The 16,326-nt window shown below is 37.3% G+C and overlaps 1 protein-coding gene across 1 annotated transcript in view; it reads right to left on the bottom strand.

The window, feature by feature from the left end:
- PCDH15 (protocadherin related 15) overlaps nucleotides 1-16,326 on the bottom strand; it is a 2,229,510-nt gene that overhangs the window by 228,574 nt on the left and 1,984,610 nt on the right. The window lies entirely within an intron of this gene.

The following is a 16,326-nucleotide window of genomic DNA, read 5'->3' as shown; positions in this document are numbered from 1 at the left end:
AAAAGGTCATTGTTAGACGCAACAAAAAAGAGACAACAAAAAAAATGTTTATGATCAATCAAATCAAAAGGCCCTTCATATGCACTTACTGCATTTTAGGTATTGTAATAAGTCCTGAAGATAACATAGAAATAGGAAAGGCAATTCCTGCCCTCAAGGAACATACATTCTAATGGAAGGAAGAACACATACATATATAGGTGAAGATATGACACAAGAGGATCCAATTGACCAATTAACAAGCATTTATTCACCCCTTAAATGCCAGACACTCTTTAAAATTTTGTGAATTCAAAAATAATTCAAAATGATTCCTTCCCTCAAGACCATCACATTCTAATCAGAAATAATGTATATTTTAAAGCAAAGTATATCCCAGGGCAAGCTACATGGTGTAGTAGATGGAGTGCTTGCCTTAAAGTCAAGAGCATCTGAATTCAAATCCAGCCTCAGATATTATATTTACAAGCTGTGTGACTCTGGGAAAAGTAGTTAACCCCTTTTGTTAATTTAATATTTTCCCCAGTTATATTTAAAACATTTTTTAAACATTTATTTTTAAAATTTTTGAGTTCTAGATTTTTTCCTTCATTCCCCTCCACAATTAAGAAACCACATGTAAAGCTGTGCAAAACATTTCCATTGAAGTCAAGTTGTGGGAGAAAAACAAAACAAAACAATACATAGATCTCTCACCCTAATGAAAATAAAAACCCTTAGATAAATAAAGTTAAAAAAAAAAGACATCAGATAAATGCAAATTAAGACAACTCTAAGATACCACTACACACCTGTCAGATTGGCTAAGATGACAGGAACAAATAATGATGAATGTTGGAGGGGATGTGGGAAAACTGGGACACTGATACATTGTTGGTGGAGTTGTGAAAGAATCCAGCCATTCTGGAGAGCAATTTGGAACTATGCCCAAAAAGTTGTCAAACTGTGCATACCCTTTGACCCAGCATTGCTGTTATTGGGATTATATCCCAAAGAAATACTAAAGAGTGGAAAGGGACCTGTATGTGCCAAAATGTTTGTGGCAGCTCTTTTTGTTGTAGCTAGAAACTGGAGGTTGAATGGATGTCCATCAATTGGAGAATGGTTGGGTAAATTGTGGTATATGAAGGTTATGGAATATTATTGCTCTGTAAGAAATGACCAGCAGGAGGAATACAGAGAGGCCTGGAGAGACTTAAATCAAATGATGCTGAGTGAAATGAGCAGAACCAGAAGATCACTGTACACTTCAACAATAACACTGTATGAAGATGTATTCTGATGGAAGTGGATATCTTCAACATAAAGAAGATCCAACTCACTTCCAGCTGATCAATGATGGACAGAAACAACTACACCCAGAGGAGGAACACTGGGAAATGAGTGTAAAATGTTTGCACTACTGTCTATCTACCCAGGTTACTTATACCTTCAGAATCCAATTCTTTAATGTGCAACAAGGAAATGGTATTTACACACATATATTGTATCTAGGTTATATTGTAACACATGCAAAATGTATGGGATTGCCTGTCATCTAGGGGAGGGAGTAGAGGGAGGGAGGGGAAAATTTGGAAAAATGAATGCAAGGGATAATGTTATAAAAAAATAATAAAAGCTTGTTGACTAAAAAAAAATAAAAAATTTTATACAATTGTATACAATTCTAGATATGCATAGAACAGATGGAAGATGGAAGGTAACCTTTGAGGTGAAAGCTTAGACAATTAAAGAAACTGGGAAAGGCAGAGATGGTAGTTTTGAGCTGAGTATGGAAGAAAGCAAAGGATCTAAAAGGAAGAGTTAATGAGACAGAGTATTCCAGGTACATGGGATGGGTGCTAGACCCCCTTTCCCAAACTAACTAATCAGAGACATCTTCAGGTACAAAGAAAAAGCATCTATTTAATCCCTGCAGGGAGAGACTCAGAAACACAGCTGGGAGCCATCCCAACTCCTGCCATGTGCTCCTGAATCCAATCAGCTGGAAATAGAACAGCTGTTTAAATAGGAAAAGATCCAAGCCTTTTCACTGGATATTCTAAAAGGAAGTAACCATCCTTGACCAATAGTAACCAATGTTGTCTACCTCTAACAGGTCATGTCATTTCCTGCAACTTCCTTTCACCTCCTGCAACTCAGGGCCTGACTCTCCAGAGATCATGTGATACCTCTCCCCCCCAGGGTCCCTCCTGGACCTAGAGTCCAAAGCCCAATCTCCCAGCTCTGGGAACAGGAATCATGTGACTCAATACTGAGAAATACTTCATCCAATCAGTCCCATTCACAGGTATGGGACATAGCCACTCAAAATAGGTAGACCTGATTCATGGTGAGTCTGAATCCACTTATTAGCACTCCTATAAAGAGCATTTTTATTCAGATATATGTTTTAGACCATACTGGCTCTGAGCATCCTTCCATGGTCTCTGATTTTGGGATGTCATTTAACATGGATATATTGTGCTGCAAGTGGACCAGATTTTATGACCCTCAGATGACACATGAGGAAAATAAGACCCTGACTAGAATGCACCTTTAGTGTCAAAATCATACCTAGAACCTCAGGCTCCTGATATCTAAATTCTTGCCCATCTACATAGATTCCCTACTGCTGCCTGTCCCTTTTGAGTTAAAAATAAAAAACAATCCTTCAAATTATTAAATATTTCAAAGACTTGATTTAGACTCTAACAAATTGTTTTTCATAATCGTTTGCCATGCTCAACATTGGAAGCACATCAGGGGTCAAGGGCACTTTGACTCAAGGTTAATTTTTAATTGCTTATCAAGACCTTTGAGTTACCTTTTCTCACCTGATGCTATACCCATTATCGTTGGTATTTGCTCCGATAAAACAACTTCATGGACAATGCAAAGTAAAGAAATAACTAATTAAATGGATGTAAAATCCTTTCCGCAAAGGGGTCAATGCAATTACTGAACCGTTATTTAACATGGTTCCCTTTTTGGTTTGCAATGCACTAGACTTCTAAAGATTAAAGCTGAAGGAACTCACACATTTTATGAATAGATCCCGGATACAGAGAACCTAATGGAAAAGTAAAGGAATGTCTTCCCCTCTCTTTGCCACCCAGAACTATTTTGACTAGAGAAAGTATGATGTGGGAGATAAATAAGAAAGCCAGGAAGATCTAGATCTGTCTCACTTCTTCCAGATATGGGAGCCAGACAAAGTCACTTAAGTGCCCAAGTAACTCTAAGAGCTTCCCTGACATTAAAGCAAGGAAAATACAAGAGGTACTAAAGGTCATCAGATGGATGACTGCCATTATTGTGGATTGGACTTGATGAGCTCTGGAGTTTCTTCAAACTCTGAGATTCTGCATTGTATAAAGCAGGAATTAATAACGTCATCCTAAGTACAGGTTTCATGAGTGCAAGCCCTCTCACCACTTCCACTGAATTTCAGAAGGCTAAACATTATAAGAGACTACATTTGGTCATCTAGTCTAACCCATGCCTGGAAAAAGAATCCTTCCTTTTGACCGATCTAAAAATGGTCATCAAGTTTTGTTAAATGACTTTTAATGAGGCTAAATGTACTTTTCAAAGCAGCCAATCTACTTCAGGGCAATTTAAATAGTTGGCAAACTTCTTCCTAACTTCAAGTTGAAATTTTCTTTACAACTCCTATCAAGTCATGACATTTCCAAATGATAAGTTTTGAAACACTGGAAATACTTCTCATGGTCTTCTTTTTCAAAGCTAGAGATGTTCAATATACCCTGAAATCAAGACTCCCTAAGCAATCTTAAAGTTTCTCTCAGCAGTTTGTAACCTGGGAATTGCAAACTTGAAAAATATGAATGTCAATAACTATTTCAATAGAATAGATTTTCTTTGTAATTTTATGTGTTTATTTTATATGCATTTTTCCCCCCCTGAGGCTGGGGTTAAGTGACTTGCCCAAGGTCACAGAGCTAGGAAGTGTTAAGTATCTGAGACCAGATTTGGACTCGGGTCCTCCTGAATTCAAGGCTGTTACTCTATCTACTGTACCACCTAGCTGCCCCTATTTTATATACTTAAAAACAATATTCTGAGAAGAGGTCCATAGCTTCACCTGATAGCAAATGGGGCTCAGAACACACAAAAAAGTGAAGATCTACTCTCTCATTAATGTCCTTAAACGACAGTACCCAGAACTAAACACAATACTCCCTGTGTGGTCTGACCTGAGAGTAGATCAATGCTTTTTTGTATTAAGCCCCCTCATTCTCTTTCCTGGATCCTAAATTTGGGTGTAGATGGTTGATTTGTGCTACATAAAAAGAGAGAGGAGAGAGAGAAAAAGAGGCAAAGACAGAGAGACAGAGACAGAGACAGTGATAAGACAGAAACAGAGGTAGAGAGAGAGACAAAAAGAGAGAGAGACAGAGAGAGAGAGAGAGAGAGAGAGAGAGAGAGAGAGAGAGAGAGAGAGAGAGAGAGAGAGAGAGAGAGAGAGAGAGAGAGAGAGAAATACACACATATTTTTCAAGTTGGGTCATTAAGCATTTAAGTTCCTACCATATGCACTAGACACTGAGCTTTAGTAGGGTGAAACCCATGACTGCCATAGAGTTCTGGATGAGTAATTTTTTTTTTTTTTTTTTTAAGTGAAAAGCAGCAAGTAAATAATGGAGAGAGTATCTCTGAAGTAGGTATATTCATATGCAGAAATCTAGCATCCAAGGGGAGGTAGATCCCAGGTGGAATGCATATGAATAAATATTTATGGATGGAAAAAAAAGTGACTTTGACATCATTATACTACAGTTTCACCAGAAAGACAGATTAAAGAGAGAAGGATTGAGGGAAATGGGTCATCAACTCAGCACAAATCTTGGAATTGCAATGAGATGGATTGTCAAATTTCCTAGATACCTGCTAGACTTCTCTCACCATCAGAAGCATGGAAGCTAATAATGTCTTGTCTTTATGATGATTTCATCCTTCAAAAGGCAGAGTAAGCATCAAGAATGGAACTTATTCCACTTCTGATTCCCACTGGGAGAAACTGTATACAGGGATCTGCTGGAACTCTGTCTTCCCAGAAATCAGCTGGAGTCAGGATCACTAAACATCTTTATTCTTGATCTTTTACAGTCAAGGTCAGGGGATTAGGTCTAACAATCTCACACACACCTTCCTCCCTCAAACGCCAGGAGAGACTGAGCTTGAGTGTCTCAGTCTCCTCCTCCTCCTCCTCCTCCTCCTCCTCCTCCTCCTCCTCCTCCTCCTCCTCCTCCTCCTCCTCCTCCTCCTCCTCCTCCTCCTCCTCCTCCTCCTCCCACACACGTCACTCCCCGTCTTTGTCCCACCAATCAAGTCAGCACAGAACAGCTGGGGAGGGTCAGCCTTCAAACAAGTTAATAGGGAACCTTCCAATTGGCAATTAGTCTCACATGCTCCATTATCCAAATGCATTTGCTCAGTTCTATCCCTTTTCTGGGATCATGGGGATTTTGTGGAGGAAGTTACTACCCCTTCTTAGAGTTTGTGATGAAGGAGAGAAAGCCAGGAGCCGTGTGATAGGGGCTTTGGGAAAACAGATAAAAGGGATTTGATAAACTAAATTTTTGCAAAATGAAGACAACTCAAAGGCTATAGTAAATGTTTTAGAATGAAGTTCTGAAGAAACAAAAGAAGCTTGACAGCTCACCATAATATTAATAACAGAGGAATTTGAACTCTGAATATTTCAGGATTTCCCCTTTTTGAAAATAATATTCTCTAAACAAAAAAAAAAAAAAAAGAGAAAAAATATGTAGGGTTAGCAACTTAGCTAGTAGAGTAGATGAATTATATTTCAAGTTTTCGGAAGGAGAGAGATGAGAGTCTCAGATGGAGAGAAATGGACAGGTTGCTATCTGTTGGTTGTTGTCCTTTGTTCTTGAAGAGGACCAAAATGACATTAGTGTATCCAACTGTGGCTGATCAGAATAATTCAAGCTTGGAATGCTCTGCTACTGATCAGACACAAATAGTTGCTATGAACATTTGGGCCTCTAACTTTGTGCCTCTTGTGTTTCTTTGGGGCTAATTTAATTCACCTTCTCTGATGAGGGCACATGATGCTGGGTAGTTTTGTGCCAGTGTCTCCCGTGTCATACAATCAATTCCAAAGTTCTGAGACACTTTGAGAGTATCCTTGTATTACTTTTTCTTGTGAGTGTTTACCCTGTATGATTTCTCCACAAAGTAATCTTTTTAGCAAGTGTATATTTTTCTATTTGAACAATGTATCTAGTCCAATGGAGTTGTGTTCTCTTCAGAAGAGTTGAGAAAGGACCTTAAGCAAGGCAGCTAGCTAGAGCAATGGAGAGAGCACTGGCCCTGGAGTCAGGAGGATCTGAATCCAATTCTGGTCTCAGATACAATATTTCCTAGCTGCGTGACCTTGGGCAAATCAGTTAACCCCAGTTGCCTAAATTGTTATCTGTATCAATGTAGGGATACACACTGATGAGATCACAGAAATTCTACATCATTGAAACATTGTCAGAAGAGCTAGCTGACTTCCTGAATGGGGGTGGGGGTGTTTCTCTGAATTCAATTCTCAACTGGATGCACAATAGTCTTAAAACATGATTCCACCATGCTGGTTAATTAATCACCATGCTGAAGCCATAAATAGTGGGAACTCATTAAAGGATGGGCTTTTGCCTTTTTATTTTCTGTACTTGACAAGATGAGTTAGTAATTCAGAACTGTTATTGTAGCCATATTTTTCTTTTACGACACACCAAGCAGACACTCCTTATGGGGTTGTGATCCTGGATGGGCCCTAAGATGCCCAGTGAATTGCTCATTTTTCTTCTGGAATGTATCATTTCAGACAAGGGAAAGTGAGTAGACAGCAGTGGTTCTGGGTGGAACCCATGGCTGGTTCTACAGACCAGGAATATCTGAAGGAAATTGCCAGGAAAATGTTTCTGTGTAAATGCTTTTATTGAATGCAGTGAGTGATAGAAGAACTGCTTTCCCCATAGCTGTTTTTCTCTTGTTTTTCTTTTTCTCCTTCCACTAAAGAATAGTATTAGCCAATCAGGAGAAACAGCAATTGATAAATTCACCATCATGTCTTCTTCATCTGATGAGATCATACTATGGTCCCATCTAATCCTACTTCCACATGCTTAACAAAAATGATGGGGCATTTATCAGGACTACCTATTGATGTGTGCTGAGGTTTCTTATAGAAAATCTTTGTTAGTTCCTTTAAAAGAGAGAAGTAAAGAGAAAGAGAGAGAGAAAGAGAGAGAGAGAGAGAGAGAGAGAGAGAGACAGAGAGACAGAGAGAGACAGAGAGAGAGAGAGACAGAGAGAGAGAGAGAGAGACAGAGAGAGAAAGAGAGACAGAGAGAGAGAGAGACAGAGAGAGAGAGAGAGAGAGAGAGAGAGAGAGAGAGAGAGAGAGAGAGAGAGAGAGAGAGAAGAGAGAGAGAGACAGAGAGAGAGACAGAGAGAGAGAGAGAGAGAGACAGAGAAACAGAGAGAGAGAGAGAGAGAGAGAGAGAGAGAGAGACAGAGACAGAGACAGAGACAGAGACAGAGAGACAGAGAGAGACAGAGAGACAGAGAGACAGAAATCCTACATTTCCCAAGTTTCTAAGATTCAGGGAAGGTGAATAAATTGCTCAATGTCATACAACACAAAAAGTAGAAATTAAAGCTCAAGTTGAAGTACTCTAATTATCTGTCTTGAGATAATGTAAATATTCTATTATATTGGGAATTTTGTGATAGGAACAAACAAGCATGAAATACAGCCTCAGTTGAAGGAGATGGAGAAGAAAGCAACAGAAACTCCCAGGATCCTGGCATTAGTCTACTCATAGAAACTGCAGTGTGGGAGGGAAGAAGAAGAAGAGATAGAACACATAATTAACCCAGCCCACAGAAGTCTGAAGAAAAGCCCTAACACTCTGCCTTAGTTAATGATCATGGAAAGAAAAATGAACAAGGAAACGTGCGCTTAACTTTTTTTTTTTTTTTTCCCCAAAAATAAACTGTAAGATAAAAACTGTCATTCAATCATTTTGGAAAGTCCAGCCTAAACCTGACAACTTCTCTAAACCCTTCTCAGCCATTCGGTGCAGGGAAAAACAACATCTTGTAATGTTTTCAAATTAAACAAGTTGAAGCATCATGAATGAATTAGACAGAGAGGCAGCAAAACTCCAGTGCAGAAAAATGATTGAGAAACAACCTATTCTGCATGTGAGAGATATGCAAGAAGACAAGATTTAACCCTTTAACAATCTACCCTAAAAAGAGTAAATATTGTCATGTGTATTTTCATGAAAATCTTTCTTGAAGATATATTCTTTCCTACACTTAAAAAAGCACAAAACAAAATTATTGGTGATTTTTAAATATAGCTTTATTATTTCCCAGTGACCCTAACCCTCAAAAGTTGTCAAAGTTGTCAAGCATGTACATGACTGTCATCTGCCTTATGTATGTCTCTGATGAGAGATAAAATTCTCCTCTAATTACCAAATCCAGCACTCTAGCTGCTGCCAGTGGGATTCCCCATACCTCTGAATATTGGGAGTACTTCCCTAGAATGAACTTAACTGTTGATAAAACTGGGGAGCCATGAGGTCTTAATGAGCTAGCAATGGCTGTGCAGACCGATGCCAGTCTCATCTCCAGCACATAGAGGACACAGGCTCTTTTTGCTAAGTCTAAAGAGGGAGGAGGGTGGATTAGACAATATGTAGACTATATCAAACTACATATTATGATCATCTCTCCTTGCCCATGAGGGCCATCACTCATCAATTCAATCAAATTAATTATATAATTATATGACTAAAATAGTAACCTCATGATGATTTATTACCTTCCATCTTCACTGGAAAATTATTGCCTCTCTCTTTTCCAAGAAGTTGAAACAGAATGCATATCCCCCAAAATAAGATCCACACAGGAAATCAGTGAGACAGTCCACGTTGCCAGAAAGAAATATATCACCAGCATGAAGCCTATGTACTAGGACACAGTTAATGACAGAACCATCCCTGTGAGCACCATCTTCAATGCTTTCATTGTGGGATTCTGGTTAACTGGCTTTTCCCTTTTCCTAACCCTCAGTTTTGTAATCTGTACAACGGGAAACATAATAACATTCATTTCAGATAGTTGTTATGAGGATCAAATGAGTTTGCAAAAGCTGTACCTTCGATATCTTAAAAGCATTCCATAAATATGAGTTGTGACTAGGTTTTATTTATCCCAGAAACTCTTATGTATTTTATATATGCTTAGTAATGGGTATCTTGTCTCTCCAATTAGAATGTAAACCTATTGAATGTAAGTCCTGGTTTTATCTCTTTTGTATCCTTGGTGCTTAGTAAAGAGTGTGGCACTTGGTGAAGGCTCAGTAAATTCTCATTGGTTGACTGACTGTATCAAGGCTAAACTAAATATAGTTTATATATATATATGTATATATATGCACACACACACACACACACACACACACACATATATATATGTAAATCTCACCATTCTAGCTCAGATGTGGGAAAAACCAATACACTAATGGCCTTTTGGTGAAGTTGTGAACTGATCCATCCATTCTGAAGACCTATTTGGAACTGTGCCCAATGGGCTAAAAAACTGTGTAAATTCTTTGATCCAGCAACACTACTGTTGGTTTTGTATCCCAAAGAGATTTTTAAAAAGTACCTATCTGCACAAAAAATATTTATAGCCACTCTTTTTGTGTGTGTGTGGTAGCTAAGAATTAAACATTGAAAGGAAATCCATCAATTGAGTAACGGCTTAAACAATTTGTGACATATGATTGTGATAGAATACTATTGTGCAGTAAGAGAGGACAAGCAGGATGATTTCATAAAAGCCTGCAAAGTCTTCCATGAGCTGATACAAAATAAAATGAGCAAAACCAGGAAAACATAACAGAAATAGCAATAGTATATGATGAACTGTGAATAGCTTAGCTATTCTCAGCAAAACAATGACGAAGACAATACAAAAGGACTCACAATGAAAAATGCTGTCCACTTCCAGAGAAGAAATTAATATTGTCTGAATATAAACTGAAGCAAATATTTTTTTTCTCCCTCCCTCCCCTCCACTGCTCTCTCTCCTTCCATTTCCTTCCTTCCTTTCCTTCCTTTTATCTTTCCCTCCTTCCTTCCCTTTCTCCTTCCTTCTCTCTTTCTTTTCTCTTCCTTCCTTCCATTCCACTGTTCTCTCTCCCTCCATTTCCTTCCTTCCTTTCCTTCCTTTTATCTTTCCCTCCTTCCTTCCCTTTCTCCTTCCTTCTCTCTTTCTTTCCTCTTCCTTCCTTCCACTCCACTGTTCTCTATCCCTCCATTTTCTTCCTTCCTTTCCTTCCCTTTATCTTTCCCTCCTTCCTTCCCTTTCTCCTTCTTTCTTTCTTTCCCTCTCCTTCCTTCCTTCTTCCTCTTCTATCTCCTCCTCTATCTCTACTTCCTCTTTCTCCTCCTATTTCTCCTTCTCCTCCTTTTTTTCTTCTATCTTTTTCTCACTTCCCCTCTGCTTTTTCCTTCTAGTCTTTTGAATGTTTTGGGCAAAATGACCAATATAAAAATGTTTTACATGACTGTACATGTATAACCTATATCAGACTGCTTATGTCTCAAGGAATGGGAGCAAGAGGGAGGGAGGAAGAACGAACTTGGAGTTCAAAATCAGAAGAAGATAAAAAAAAAAAAAAAAAACTAACAAAATGTTTAAAATTGTCGTTCTATGTGATTAGGGTAAAATAAAATATCACTGAATCAAAAAAATTCAATAAACACACTTCTAAAATGCTTAAACATGAAGTTAGATCTTACCAAATAGGAAAAAAGAAAGGGGAAAAATAGGACTTAACAATTGAGAAATAGAAAACACCTTATAGGCCTTTGAGATCAAGCCTCATGATTCACAGATGACGAAACTAAGCAATAAAATGAAACACTTTTGTAGCATCAGATAGTAAGAGGAAGAGCTGAGATTTGAACCCTGACTTTATATCCAGTGTTTTTTCCATTGTCTTTGGGGGGCTGCTGGAGCAAGCTTCAACTAGCTCTTGAGAGATAATGGTTAAATTTTTCAGGGAGCACTCACTCTTGAGAAATTAGCAAAGGCTGCAAATCAGGACTTAATCTATTGTTTTGCTAATTGTCTAGATTATACAAAGTGAATGCAATTATAATTAATTCCGATTAAAATGGAAACTATACTGTAGCTAGAATTTCTCCTCCAATCCTGAGATCTTATTGTTAAACCTTTACCAAACACAGCTTTGACTGCATAACATTACAGATGATTGCAAAACTGTAAAAATGAAAATGATATGGCTATAATTGAATAAATATGCACACATACATATATCTGTATTCCTAGAGGTGTTCACACATACTTAAAACAATGTGAGTGGTACTGAAGAAGAGCTACTGCCTAATCTTTTCCCTTCACTTACCTGAGTAGCCAAAGATAAGTTACTAAATCTTTCTGAGCCTCAATTTCTCTTCAAAGTAGGATTGATAATATTATTATCTCACAAGATTTTGAGGATGAAATGAGACAAGTCTATAAAATGCTATCTTTAACACCTTGCTTCTACCACACAGGCTGTGTGAGAAAAATCAACCCACTAAGCATTACTTTACTTTTTTTTTTTTTTTAAGTGAGGATCATTATACCTGTAATATCTTCCTCCCTCATTTGTTAGGAGACTCAGATAATGTCATGGCAGCCAAAGGTTTTGCAAATCTTAAGGTTCTACCAAAATGGCAGCTCTTGCTATTATCATGGCACACCACTGTTCACCACTGTAGCATTTCTCTGATCTCCATTTTTATTGTCAATGGCCCAGCTTTTTCTCTCTGGCCAAATGCCTCTCTCCTTCCTTCTCTTCTCTAAGCTTTTCTTTTTTTACTTAACCATGAAAAAAAAAAAATATGCTCAATTCCCCCATACCCATAAAATATATTCCTTTTGAGGGCAAGGAACATTTTTCAATTTTGAATTTTTATTTCCTAAATCTATTACGAACCCTCGCACAAAGTAGAAGCTTGATCAGTGTGCATTTAGGATTAGAGTTAGTCTAATTTAGTTGAATTATTGGGTGAGTTTCTTCACATAACATTTATACTCCGAGTAAGAAGGGGAGCTTAGAAAGACATCAAAAGCCACTATAAGATATGAATTCAGAAGGGTTTGTTTTTAGATTGAGTCACCCAGAGACATTCAAAGCTTTAAGAATCCTCAGGTGTCCATACAGGCTTCCTGCCAAATGTAATTTCCTCTGGTTATAGATTCTGGCTGGAGTATTCCCAACAAAAATATTGTTTCTGAGTTTTCTTTTTTTCTCAGCAGTTAAAAAAAAAATCCACTTTTTTTCTCTCCTATCTTCCTTCTTGGGGTGATATAGTTGCTATTCTTACTTGGATTTGACCTTCTTTCTCTCTAGGAAAAAATAAATTAAATTTCAAATACAAAATCTTAGAATAATAGAATTGAAGAAGTACTTCTGAAGACATGTGGCTCAACCCCTTTCTGCCTTCTCTGTTTTCTCCATATCCTTTTAAAATTGTGGGGAACAAAACTGACAAGGTGAATTAATAAAGGATTGACCTGCTGAGCATAGCTGAGGGGTTTCTTCAGAGCTACTGAAGGTCATATTTCTTTTAATAAAAACAGGAAACAGCCTATTGGCTGTTCAAAACAACACTGCTTTATTGATTCACATTTGGCTTTCTACTAGTCATGTCCCAGTTTTCTCCTAGCTTGCATTTGTGTTGTATTTTGCTTTGCAGATAATTCCAAGGAGCAACATGGAAGTTGATGAAGTGGAAGGTTTGGAGAAGAAGGACCTTTGAATTGCAGACTTTGGCCACATACCTTAATCACTATGCACCTTTATTGTTGTTCAGTAATAGTCAATTCCTCATGATTCCTTCTGGGGTTTTCTTGACAAAGATAAAGGAATAGTTTGTCATTTCCTTCCCCAGGTCATTTTATAGATGCAGAAATTGAGGGAAATAGAGTTCAGTGACTTTCCCAGGCTCATAAAGCTATTAAATGTCTGAGTCTGGATTTGAACTTGGTGTCTTCCTGGTAGATGATAATCTTTTCAGTTCAATGGTTTTCAATCATGTTCAATTCTTCCCAATTCTTTTTGGGAATATTCTTGGCAAAGATATTGGAATGGTTTGCCATTTCCTTTTCCAACTCATTTTATAGTTAAGACATGACCAGGATTTTGCAACTAGTAAGTGTCTGAGGCCAGATTTGAACTTAGGAAGATATATACATATATATATGGTGTCTGGAGTTGGGACTTCAAGAGATGATCAGGAAAGAGTCAAGAAACATTGTAAATTCGATGAAGGCTTTGAATTAGGAAGACCTAAGTTAAAACTCTGCCTCAGACATTTATTTGCTGGGAGACTGAGAAAAATAATTTAACCTCTCTTAGCCTTAGTGGCTTCATTTGTAAAATGAAAATATTAATAGCATGTACCTCATGGGGCTCCTATAAATGAAAAACACTTTGCAAACTCCAAAGAACTCTATAGTGCTATTTGTTATCATTATTACTATTATTTTAGAATTATTAATACTTATATAGGATTACAGTGACTCATGAAAGCATTTTCTAATATACTGAGGCTTTTCTATGCTACTTTTATAGTACAGGTGACAGTAATAGTTTCTGGTATCATAAATGGGGCATTATGAGGTTATTTTGAATTATTGTCTAGGTTCTTTTTTTGAGTTTTAATAATCACATTTAATTTTGTATAATCTGTAGAATTAGTTCTAGATTTCTTCTTCTAGGTATTTCATAAGGATAAAGAATTAAGGATAAATAAATTCTTCATCAATTTGAAAGGATCATAGGTGCCTTGGGGCTGGATGTATGAACACAAATAACCCTGAAAACACTTTGTATTTACTTGAAGAGAATTAAACATGACCTGGAGAGCTATGTAAAATACAGTAAACCAGATTGGAATTCTCTATTTCAGCAACAAATCAGTCTACTAGCAATGAGTCACACTTCGAACTTCATGACCATTTCAAGAAACAAAGAAGACTTGTTTTATATTCATGCTCTTTGATTTTGATGACAAACCAGCAAAATGGTGAGATAGAAAGCCTGTCCTGCTTAGGAAATACAAATGACTTCTAGAAACTTAGCCTACCAATGGGAGTTGGAGAAATATCTGCAAGATGGATGCCTCACCATGTTTTATGTTCACTCAAACAAGCCAAGATATGCCCGCCATCAAGGAGATTATAATAAACAATGCATACAAGATAGAAACAGAGAAATAAGTACATATCAGTTCTTTCTCTGAAGATGTGATATGCAAATGTTTTATGTAATTGCACGTATATAATCTATATTGGATGACATATCATCTCAGGGATGGGAGAGGAGAGGAAGGGATAGAATTTGGAACTAGAAACTTTAAAAAACTCTCAAATGTAAAAATTTGTTTTAACATGTACTTAGGAAAAATAAAATAGTATTTAAAATTATAAGGGAATGAATAAATTAGATGAAGGAAAGCCCTAGAGGAAAATGTCTAGCACACTGGGAATACATGGAGAGGAATTATCCACTTTGGGCAGACCTAGTTGGATGGTGACTTGTATTGATGGAGTGAGGACTCCCATTGGTGATCTTCTTTCATGTTAAGTTAACCATAGACACTTTGTTTTAACATAATATTTACTCCCTGGATTGTCTACTTGGTTTTGTTGGAGGATATGGTTGTAGATTTAGAAATGGTAGAGATATTAAAAGGTCATCAGCTCAATATCCCTCTTACAGATAATGAAATTCAGGCCTAGAGAAATTAAATGACTAGTCATAGGCCAAAAAGTTAACAAGAACCTGAGAGAGGATATGAATTTGTTCAGCATTCTAGCCCCGCCACCATGGATGCTTTTTGCAAACTCACGCAGAATGAAATATTGTGGCAGTAACCAATGATTAACTTTAATTTTATTTCTTTCAACTCATTGAGGCTTTCTTTTTTGCATGTTTGTTTTAATATCTGTATGCCCAATGCCTAGCACTGTCCCTGGCATATACAATTACTGAGAAATAAATGCTTGTTGAATTGGACTGAATCAAATTAACTGTGGAATTTGCTTCTTTTCTTTCAAATATTACTCCAGTTTGCTTCAATCTCATCCCAATTTTCAACAATTGGTCTCATGGACTAGCCATTACATACTGAATTTTTAAAAATGATAACAAGATAATACATTTCCATCATTTATTTTCTTTCTTCCATCATTTATATTCTATCTAGATTCATCTCTATTCCATCATCTGGTCAAAGAAAAATCTTCTTGATGATTTCCCTGTAGGATCTGGTCTTTGTGAATATCAATAGATTATCAGTTAGATGATGTACAAAACAGTTCGTCAAAACTGCTAGTAAATAGAGGACTCATATGGAAGGAATAAAAATACAAGTTTCTTTGAAATTTATATTCTACAATTTCCAATCTATGGTATTGTGACCCTGGATATCTTAGAATCAGCTGGAGTCAGGATAAACAAAAGTCTTTATTCTGGTTCTTTTGGCTCTCAGGGGATTAGATATAGGAATCTCTCCACCTCCTTCCTCTCTCTCTACCTCCAAAGAATGACCCTCCTCCTCCTACTCCACCCACTGATAGAGCCAGCACAGAATAAATAGTTAAGTAGGGTCATCCTCCTAACACGTTAATAGAGAATTATCCAATTGGTAATTAGCCTCAAGTGCTAGGTGACCTTGCATCTGCTCAGTTGTAGCCCTTTACAGCATAGGACATATTATTTCCCCTTGAATACTCTATGCTCCAGTAAAAAATGCCCTACTTATGCCCTAGATACAGTGTTGTATCTCCCATCGCCATTTTTACCCATAATGTCTTCTCTGTCTGTGTCATCCTCCTCAACTCTGCTTTGCAGAATCCTTAGCTTTCATCAAGTCAAAATCTATTTGGCACTCCCTACCTCCTGAACCCCTTCTTTGCTAGCATCCTCTCCTTCCGCATGTTTTATCATATACTAGCTGCGCCTTTGCTTCTCATTTTTATAATCTTCAAATGATCCTCATGTGACATGATTTTAAGACCCTTCTTCCTGGTGTTTGTTCATCAATGGATTTATCTAGCTTATCAATACCTCAAACTGAGCAGAATGGTCCAGATTTGGTCTGATACACACAGGAAGAGCACAATGTGACCATCAATTTCTTATTTCTGGAAACTCTCCCATCTGGACTCTTCCAAGACAATCCAGAATATTATAAAGTTTATTGA

The sequence above is a fragment of the Sminthopsis crassicaudata genome, chromosome 2, assembly GCF_048593235.1.
Source record: "Sminthopsis crassicaudata isolate SCR6 chromosome 2, ASM4859323v1, whole genome shotgun sequence".
Lineage (NCBI taxonomy): Eukaryota > Metazoa > Chordata > Mammalia > Dasyuromorphia > Dasyuridae > Sminthopsis > Sminthopsis crassicaudata.
Note: the sequence above shows the minus strand (reverse complement) of the source record. Positions and strands in the feature narration are given on the sequence as shown.